Source organism: Symphalangus syndactylus, chromosome 17 (genome assembly GCF_028878055.3).
Source record: "Symphalangus syndactylus isolate Jambi chromosome 17, NHGRI_mSymSyn1-v2.1_pri, whole genome shotgun sequence".
Taxonomy (NCBI): Eukaryota; Metazoa; Chordata; class Mammalia; order Primates; family Hylobatidae; genus Symphalangus; species Symphalangus syndactylus.
In genome coordinates this window covers 37,308,590-37,318,691 of record NC_072439.2, presented here as the reverse complement: position 1 = coordinate 37,318,691, position 10,102 = coordinate 37,308,590, and the positions used below count along the sequence as shown (strand labels likewise).

At 60.5% G+C, this 10,102-nt stretch overlaps 1 pseudogene; it reads left to right on the top strand.

Moving 5' to 3' along the window:
* Positions 1-8,851: 8,851 nt before the first annotated feature.
* Positions 8,852-8,998, top strand: LOC129467132 (uncharacterized; annotated as a pseudogene).
* The last annotated feature ends 1,104 nt before the right edge of the window (positions 8,999-10,102 follow it).

The following is a 10,102-nucleotide window of genomic DNA, read 5'->3' as shown; positions in this document are numbered from 1 at the left end:
GGAGTGCAATGGCGTGATCTTATCTCACCGCACCATCCACCTCCCGGGTTCCAGCGATTTTCCTGCCTCAGCCTCCTGAGTAGCTGGGATTACAGGGATGCACCCCCACGCCTGGCTGAATTTTTGTATTTTTAGTAGAGACGGGGTTTCACCATGTCCGTCAGGCTGGTCTCCAACTCCCGACCTCAGTTGATGCGCCCACCTCGGCCTCTCAAAATGCTGGGATGATGGGCGTGAGCCACCGCGCCGGCCTATTTACTTATCGTAGGGTAGTTTTCGTTTTTTTCATTTCTATGTATGTACCTACGTTTACAAATGTAGATATTTTTATACTTTTATATATAAACATAAGTGCTTGTATTTATGCATCTATATATATACAGATACTTATATTTATGTTTAAGTAAACATATTTGTATATAACAAATACATATACCTATTATATACAAATACAGATGTTTATACATAAATAAGTAAATATTGATATATAAGCAGTTATATATAAATACATACATTTCTTTGTGTATAAGAAATGTTATATTCATATTTGTAAACAGATAAACGTGTTTGTGACTATTTGTCTCCATTTTCTTTCTCTCTCTGTCTTTCTCTCCTTTATGCTTTTCTTCCTTCCTTTCTCTCCTTCCTTATGTTTTTCTTCCTTCCTTCCTTTCCCTCTTTCTGTTCTTTTTTCTTTCGTGCTTTGTCTTTCCTTCCCTGTCTTTGCTTCTTTTTTCTTTCCTCTCTGTTTTTCCCTTCTTTCCTTTCTTTCCTCATTCTTTCTCTCTTTTTTCATGTTTCTTTCCTTTCCATCTCTCTTTTTAAAATGGAATGTTTAAGAAGTTTTGTGTCTTTAGCTCCATTTTTTAAATGGTCTCTGTTCTCTCCATTTTCTTCCTCCCTCCCCCCTCCCTTCCCTCCCTCGTTTCCTTTCACCGTCTGTCTCTTTTCTCCGTTCCCTCCCTGCCTCCCTTCCTGCTTCCCTCCCTCCCTCTTTCTCTTCCTCTGTATGCCTTTGTGTGGGTTCTGGAAGAGCCTACGCATTCTGCGTCTCCCTGTGTCCTCAACGACCCGCGACTGAGTCCTTGTTTGTTCTATCTCTCTCCCTCCCTCCCTCCCTCCCTCCGAGATGCATCTCCAAACACCCAGACGCCGTGAGTTGTCTTCTGACTCTCGCGGTCGATGCAGAGACACGCTTTGGGGACCGTTTCTGTGGAGATGGGGGAGAGGGGCTGCGTTTTCGGCCTCGGGAAGAGCTTCTCGACTCATGGTTTCGGTTTTGCGGTCCACGGGCCGCCCTGCCATCCAGATCGCTCTCGCTGACGTTCGCGACGGTTGTCGGGCTCCATCTGGAGGCCGCTTTTATACCGTTCTCTGGGCTTCCGGAGCTGCAGTGGCAGCTGCCGAAGGAGCGGACCGTCCCCGCTGTGAGCTAGGCAGAGCTCCGGAAAGCCCGCGGTCGTCAGCCGGGCTGGCACGGTAGCGCCAGAGCTGTGGCGCGTCGCTTGTGAGTCAGAGCTCAGGCGTGCAGGTTTATGTGGGGGAGAGGCTGTCGCTGCCCTTCTGAGCCCGAGCCGGGTGTGGGGCTGCCCGAGCCGGTCGACCAGCACGCCACAGCTCCCGAGGCCCGAGCCGCGACACGCGGGGACCGGCTGCGTGTGGCGCGGGAGGCTGGGGATGCCTTTGCCGGGCCCGCGCGCATCCTGGCCATCTGAGGCGGCGGCCGAATTTGTTTCCGAGTCCCCGTGGGGAGCCAGGGACCATCCTGCCCCCGTCCCCCGGGTGCCAGGGAGCGGTCCCCGGGACGGGCTGCGGTCCCTCTGCCGTGATCTTTTCTGGCGAGGCCCCGTGCGGAGTCGGAGAGCGCTCCCTGAGCGCGCGTGCGGCCCCGAGAGGTCACACCTGAGCGGCCTTTGGTCCCTCGCCTGTCCCGGTCGTAAGACGGGCTGGCCGAAAATGCTTCCGGGTCTCGCTCTGGAGACGCGGGCCGGCCCCTGCGTGTGGCACGGGTGGCCGGGAGGGCGTCCCTGGCCCGGGGCTGCTCCCGAGTGTGTCCTGGGGTAGACCAGAGGGCCCGGGGTGCTCCATGTCTGGCTGCGATGGTGGCGTTTTTGGGGACAGATTCCGTGTCGTGGGTTTCCTGGGCCGGTGGCGTGGTCGGTGACTCGACCTCCTGTTCTCGGGGGAGGTATATCTTTCACCCCGAATCGGCATTTTGGGCCACCGGGTTATTGCTGGCACGCTGTTCTCTGGCGACCTGTCGCTGGAAAGGTTGGGCCTCTGGGTGCGTGCGGGGCTCTGGCCTACCGGTGACCCAGCTAGCCGGCCCTGCTCTTGCTTGAGGCGCCTGCTGGGGCCTGTGAGCTTGTTGCTCTTTTATGCATCTGAGCGTCCCGACTCCCCCCGGTGCCGGCCCGGGTCCGGGTCTCTGACCCACCTGGGGGCGGCGGGGAAGGCGGGGAGGGCTACCTTGCCCCCGTGCGCTCTCCGCTACGGGCACCCGGGGCGGCCGTGACAACCCCACCCTGTTGGTTTCGTGCCGTGCGTGTCAGCCGTTCTCGTTTCAGCTGGGTTGTTCGCCGCCTTTTCCCCCCAGAGCGGGGAATGGCCGGGCTGATCAGCTCACTGGCTGGCTGGCTGACCCCCGCTCCTAGGGGGGGCTCTTCATGATCGATGTGGTGGCGTCATGCTCTTCCGGGCCAGGTCCGAGCTGCGGCGAGCGAGGGGAGGACATTCGTGGCGAATGCGACCGTTCTTCTCGCTCTGCCTGCGGGGGCCCTTTGTTTCTCTCCTCCCCGCCTGCGGGTGGTGCGCTGGGGAAGGCGTGGGGTGCGGAACTCTGCCTGACCTTGCTGTCCCGTCCCTGCCTTCCCTCTCACGGAGTGGGTCGGGGGGTCCTCTGATGCGGTGGGCATCCCTTGCTCACCTCCTGTGGTTGTTGAATTGCAGGCGGTCCCCCTCTATGGCGGTGGGGTGCTGTCCCGCCAGCCCATCATGCTGCTCTTTTGGGGATTGTATGAGCATTGGCTCCGCCTGGGCCTTTGCGGTGCTCCTGGAGTGTTTGGGTGGTCCCTCAGGTGCCCGAGTCCGAGCAGTGGTGTGACATTCCCACCAGCCGCCCCCTCCTCCGGTGGCTGCTGTGCTGCCTGCGCGTGAGTCCTGAGAAAGCTCGTTGGTGTAGGGGGGTTGAGGCGGTTGAGTTGAGATGCGCCCCTCCCACGTGGGGAAGGGTGCCGCGTGGTCCGGTGAGTGCACGTCCCATGCTCCCCACTGGCGGGTGCGTGCGGGGCTGTGTAAGTGATCGCGGTGGGCTCTCGGGCTGGTGACGCGTGTGCCGGCTGGTTGCTGAGGGGCTACTGTCCTACCTCCGACCGGCTGTGTGTGGGTTTACTTCAGAGGTGCTTTGCCTCAGAAGGAAGAAGGTCGGTAGACGTGGGGGAGGGCCTTGGGGGTTGCGTGCATGTGCACCAGCTGGGACCCCCACCCCGACTGCGAAATGCTGAAGGTTGCCACACGCAGGTTTTTCCTCTTACTACATGCCTCTCCCTCCCATCCCCGGGCGTCCCCAAGCGCCTCTGTGGGCCCGGTGAGGGGCAACTGGTGGGTGGGCAGTGTGGCCCACCCTCGGCGAGAAAGCCTTCTCTAGTCCACTGCATCTCTCTGTACGTTATGGTAGTGCTTGCCGTAGTGACTCGCTTGCAGTGGATCCTCCTCTGCTTCCCCCTGGACGGGGTGAGGGGGGGACGGGGTGAGGGGAGGAGAGCGAGGGTTCTGCCGGCCCCTGACTGTGGTGGTGGGGGCCGAGCGTGGCTTGTAGCCTACTGTGGCCCGCGCCTCCCCCTTCTGAGTCAGGGGAGGATCCCGCTGGGCCAGGCCCAGCGTCGTAGCAGTTCAGAGGCTGCTGCGAGCGGTGCGTGTGCGTGGCATTCCATCCAGTGCGTGATCCCTCTCCGCTGTGAGCCGGCTCTCTGCCCGCTCCCGTGCCGAGTCGCAGCCGGTGCTGGTGACCACGTTTGCATGGCATGGGGTTGGGCCACCTGGCCCTGGGAAAGCATCCCACGGTGGGGGTGCGCTGGTCTCCCGGAGTGGGACCGGGTCGGAGGATGGATGAAAATCACGGGTGATGTGGCCCTGGCGTCGGGTTTGTGGCTGTGATCACTTCAGGGGGGGCCGGTGGCAGGACCCTGGGTCTCGTGAAGGAGGCAGGGTCTCGGTGGGTGCCGAGGGCCATCCGGCGTCCTAGGCGGTGAGCCGTGGGACCGCCCTCGTGTCTGTGGCGATGGGATCCTGTGGCCATGTTTTCCTGGTGGCCTGGCCATGCCACAGGTTTCTCCCTGAGCTGCCCCTTGGCAGGCTCCTGGGGGCCCTTGCCCTCATGGTCCCTGGCCTGTGCCTCTCCATGTGCCCCCTTCCCCACCTGCTACCCACGGAATCCTCCCTCCCCTAGCGGCTCACTGGCTTTACGTTGGTGGTGGCCCCATCTGGGAACAAACCCGGCACCGCCTTGTGGGGTGCCGCTGCCGGCCACTGTTTGGCCCAGTGTCTGTGTCCCCCGGCAAGTGCTCGCTTTCGGGACCAGGTCGGTGGCACCCCTGCTTGGGCCCGGTGGGCATCCGGAGGGTTCTGGGGGTCAGCCTGTGGCACGTGTGGGGGAGAAGGGTGTTCCGGGGGGCTGGCTGCGACTGTGGCAGTGGTGGGGGGAGCAACGGGGATCGCTGAAGGCCGGTCGTCCATTCTGGGTGCTGCACGTGGGGGCCGCCTCCGTGCGTGTGTGCTGGGCGCAGTCGGCTGTGCTTGCTGGGTTCCCACGGTGTCCCCTTCCCTGCCGGCCACGTTTCTCATGCCTTCCCCATTGCCTCGGCCTCACCCCAGCGTCTCGTCTTCTCCTGTCCTGCTCTTCCACCTCAGGTCGGCACGGCCCCGGGTGCGCCTTGCTTCCTGGGCCCACTGCGGCCCTTCCCCGAGAGGCGTCTGTCCTGGGCGTCGGCGTCCGGGGAGAGCCCCTCCTCCTCCCCCACGTGGTGTTGCCCTGTTTGGCACGTGCGTGTTCCCAAGCACGGCCCGGTGGTCTCTCCCGGACAGTTCGTGCAATGTGTGGTGAGAGTCGACCTCCACTTCTGCCAGTTGCTCACTGTTTCCATGTGTCAGGGGGTGTGGCCCAGGCTGGGGCCTTGGCCCTGGTTGTGATCCCTTGTCCTGGGCAGGGGGGTGGGTGTGCCAGCTGGCTTTGGTTGGCCCTCCCTCAGCCATCATGTGGCATGTGCCACCCCTGCCCCTGTGCCCACCAGGGGGCTGAGGCTTGGAGCCGGGCTTTGGCCAGGCCCTGGGGCCTCGACCCGGACTGGTGCGTGGGTGCTGTGGCCACACGGCGTGACTGTCTCCAGGCTGGGTCCCGTGGTCCACCTCTTGCTCACCACCCGGATGTCGGGGGTGCCCCGTGGGGTGGGTGGGCAGCGCTGTCCCCGCTTTGCTGCCACCCCACACCCACCGTGCGTGTGTGGCCACTGGTCCCTCGTGGCTGCTAGGCATGGGCCGGGCGGTCTGCCTCCTCCTCACACGTGGGCGTGTGAAGGGTCTGGGGTGGTGGGCCCGTCAGGGGGTGGTGGTGTGTCGGGTGGGTGTGTGTGGGGGGCGTCTGGTTCACTGCACCCCACCCACCCGTCCCACCCGGCCGCGCTGCCCCACGCTCACTCTCTCCCTCCCGTGTGCCCTGCCCCTAGCCAGGCCGTGCCCCGTCCTCGTGTCTGGGGTGCCGGGTCCATCCGTGCGAGGCCTGCGGCAGTGTCACCATCATCGTCGTTGGGGCCTCGCTGCGCTCTACCTACCTGGTTGATCCTGCCAGTAGCATTTGCTTGTCCCAGAGATTAAGCCACACATGTCTAAGTACTCACAGCTGGTACAGTGAAACTGCAAATGGCTCATTAAATCAGTTATGGATCCTTTGCTTGCTCGCTCCTCTTACTTGGATAAATGTGGTAATTCTAGAGCTAATACATGCCGATGGGTGCTGACCCCCTTCGCAGGGGGGATGCGTGCATTTATCAGATCAAAACCATCCCAGTCAGCCCCTCTCCAGCGCCCGCCCCCCACTCCCGACCCGGGGAGGTAGTGATGAAAAATAACAATACAGGACTCTTTCGAGGCCTTGTAAGTGGAATGAGTCCACTTTAAGTCCTTTGAGGATCCATTGGAGGGCAAGTCTGGTGCCAGCAGCCACAGTAATTCCAGCTCCAATAGCGTATATTAAAGTTGCTGCAGTTAAAAAGCTCGTAGTTGGATCTTGGGAGTGGGTGGGCGGTCTGCCGTGAGGTGAGCCACCGCCAATCCCCGCCCCTTGCCTCTCGGCATCCCCTGGATGCTCTTAGCTGAGTGTCCCATGGGGCCTGAAGCATTTATTTTGAAAAAATTAGTGTTCAAAGCAGGCCCGAGCCGCCTGGATACCACAGCTAAGAATAATGGAATAGAGGCCAGGTGCGGTGGCTCACGCTTGTAATCCCAGAACTTTGGGAGGCCGAGGTGGGCGGATCACGAGGTCAGGAGATCGAGACCATGGTGAAACCCCGTCTCTACTAAAAATACAAAAAATTAGCCGGGCGTGGTGGCGGGTGCCTGTAGTCCCAGCTACTCGGAGAGGCTGAGGCAGGAGAATGGCGTGAACCCGGGAGGCGGAGCTTGCAGTGAGCCGAGATTGGGCCACTGCACTCCAGCCTGGGCGACAGAGCAAGACTCTGTCTAAAAAAAAAAAAAGAATGGAATAGGACTGTGGTTCTATTTTTTTGGTTTTCGGAACTAAGGCCATGATTAAGAGGGACGGCCGGGGGCATTCGTATTGCACCGCTAGAGGTGAAATTCTTGGACCTGCACAAGACGGACCAGAGCGAAAGCATTTGCCAAGAATGTTTTCATTAATCAAGAATGAAAGTCGGAAGTTTGAAGACAAGCAGATAACGTCATAGTTCTGACCATAAACGATGCCGACTGGTGATGCGGCGGTGTTATTCCCATGACCCGCTGGGCAGCTTCTGGGAAACCAAAGTCTTTGGGTTCTGGGGGGAGTATGGTTGCAAAGCTGAAACTTAAAGGAATTGATGGAAGGGCACCACCAGGAGTGGAGCCTGCGGCTTAATTTGACTCAACACGGGAAACCTCACCTGGCCTGGACACGGACAGGATTGAGAGATTGATAGCTCTTTCTCGATTCCGTTGGTGGTGGTGCATGGCCATTCTTAGTTGGTGGAGCGATTTGGTTAATTCCGATAACGAACGAGACTCTGGCATGCTTAACTAGTTAGTGACCCCCGAGCGGTGGGTGTCCCCCAAATTCTTAGAGGGACAAGTGATGTTCAGCCACCCGAGATTGAGCAACAACAGGTCTGTGATGCCTTTAGATGTCTGGGGCTGCACGCACACTACACTGAGTGGCTCAGCGTGTGCCTACCCTATGCCAGCAGGTGTGGGTAACCTGTTGAACCCCATTTGTGCTGGGATCAAGGATTGCAATTATTCCCCATGAACGAGGAATTCCCAGTAAGTGCGGGTCATAAGCTTGCGTTGATTAGGTCCCTGCCCTTTGTACACACCGCCCATCGCTACTACCCATTGGATGGTTTAGTAAGGCCCTCGGATCGGTCCTGCCGGGGTCGGCCCACGGCCCTGGAGGAGCGCTGAGAATATGGTCGAACTTGACTAGAGGAAGTAAAAGTAACAAGGTTTCCATAGGTGAACTTGCGGAAGGATCATTAATGGAGGAGAGAGCGAAGCTGTGGCCGCGCCGCCGCGTCTTTCCTCATCAGCTCGGCCAACCGTGTTCTTTCCCCCCTGTGGTGCGTGAGTGGGTGGGGCCCGTGCCGTTCGTTTCTTTGTTCGTCGCCCAGCCCCACCGGCCGTGAGAGCTGGAGAACTCGGGAGGGAGAGGGCAGGGAGAGAGAGATGTGTGTGTGGGGAGGGGACTGTGCGTGTCGGGGGCGGGCAGGATGGTCAGCCGGCTGGCCCGGTGAGTGGCGGGGAGCGGTCCCTGGCCACGACCCTGAAGTGTGTGTCGGCCGGCGCGGGGGCGGTTCTCGGCGGTGTTGTGGTGGGGTTGGGGGGTCTCGGTGCCCTCCACGCTGGGGACCGTCGTCTGGCCCCACCCTGCTGGCTCCCTTCGGGGGCCGTCCAGGTTCCCGCTGCCATCGTCGCCTCCACCATGCCGCGCCGCTGGGACTGGCCTGATCGCTCTCCCCAGCCTTCCCACTAGGGCGTCTCTGGGGTCGGGGGCCGGATGCCGGTCCCCCCTCCTCGTCCGCCACCCCCGCCGTCCAGGTACCTAGCGTGTTCTGGCGCAGAGGTTTAAAGACCCCTTGGCGGATCGCCTGTCCACCCGTGGCTCGGGGGTGGTGGGCCTGTGGGGGAATTCCCGTTGGGAGGGGCCCGGCCCCACCCCCGCCTCCCTCGCGGACTCTGGCCCGCTGGCTGGGGCTGCACCGCACGCGCTTGCCTGCTGCCGCCGACACCGCGGTTGTGGCGGCCGCCAGGTGGGGGCTTTACCCGGCGGCCGTCGTGCCGTCATGCTGTCGTGCGCATGCCATGCTTGTGTGGCATGTGCCCCGCGCCGTGGGGGTGGGAACCCCCGGGCACCTGTGGGGTGGTGTCCGTGCTCACCCCCGCATGGGGGGCGTGCGCCTCCTCCCCGTGGTGTGAAACCTTCCGGCCCCGCCTCCTCCCCGTGGTGTGAAACCTTCCGGCCCCTCTCTGGAGTCTGGTCCCATTGCTCATCTGACTGGCTGGCCTGAGGCAACCCCCTCCAGGGGGATGTGCTGTGCCAAGAGGGCCTCCTGGTGTCAGGAGCGCCCTCACCAAATTGACCTCATATGACTCTTAGTGGTGGATAACTCGGCTCGTCTGTTGAATGCAGCTAGCTGTGAGAATTAGTGTGATTTGCAGGACACATTGATCATCGACACTTTGAACACACTTGTGGCCCCAGGTTCCTCCCGGGGCTACGCCTGTCTGAGCGTCAGTTGCCGATCAATTGCCCCTGGGGGTGCCTCTTGGACCCTCGGGGTGTGCGGCTGGGGGTTCCCTCACAGGGGCCGCCGGAGTCCTCCGTCCCACCAAGTGCAGACCCCGCGATGTCCGTCCTCCCGTTCTGCCGCGCCCGCCCCTTCCCCCTCCCCCCGTGGGCCCTGCGTGATCCACGCGTTGGGTGGCTGGGGGAGGAGAGGCCCAACCAGGAGAAGAGAGGGAGGGTGGTACTGCTTCCCATGAAGGCGGAGAGGGGAAGAGAGAGCTTGCTCGGGCCGGGTTCCTGTGGCTGCTGATGCGGTCCAGGTTCCTCCCTTGGGGGCTCCCTCTCTCTGCACGTGGTTCGGGGCTCGGGGTTCGTTGGCCCTGGCCGGCCAGGTGGAAGGTCCCATGCCGTCATCGTGTGTCGTCATCGCGTGTCGGCGGTGGGGGCAGGAAGGCGAGCCCCAGAAGGGTCTGGCGGGGACAGGGCTGGGGGGAGTGCTTGTAAAGCTTGTACTGTGTGCCAGGCACTGCTCCAGGCACCAAAGGAACAAAACCGGTGGAATTCCCTGCCCCTGTGCTGCCTGCTTTCTTGTGAGGTGAGACAGATGATAAAGTACACAATTTAAAAATAGAGCCTTTCAGATGGTGTATTAGCTCCTGGGGCTGCCATAACAAATACCACAAGCTGGGTGGCTTGAAACAGCAGACATTTATTCTCTGATAGTTCTGGAGGCCAGAAGTAGGAAATCCAGGTGCTGGCAGGGCCATGCTCCCTCTGAAACCTGTAGGGGGGTCAGGTGGGGTGGCTCACACCCATAATCCCAGCACTTTGGGAAGTTGAGGTAGGAGGATCACTTGAGTCCAGAAGTTGAAGACCAGCCTGTACAACATAGTGAGACCCACCTCCCCCATCTCTACAAAAATATTAAAAAATTAGCCGGGCATGGTGGTACATGCCAGCTACTCTGGAGGCTGAGACAAGAGACTCACTTGAACCTGGAAGGTTGAGGCTGCAGTGAGCCATGATTGTGCCATGCACTCCAACCTGGGCAACAGAGCAAGACCCCTGCCTTCAAAAAAAAAACAAAGCAAAACAAAACAGAAACCTGCAGGA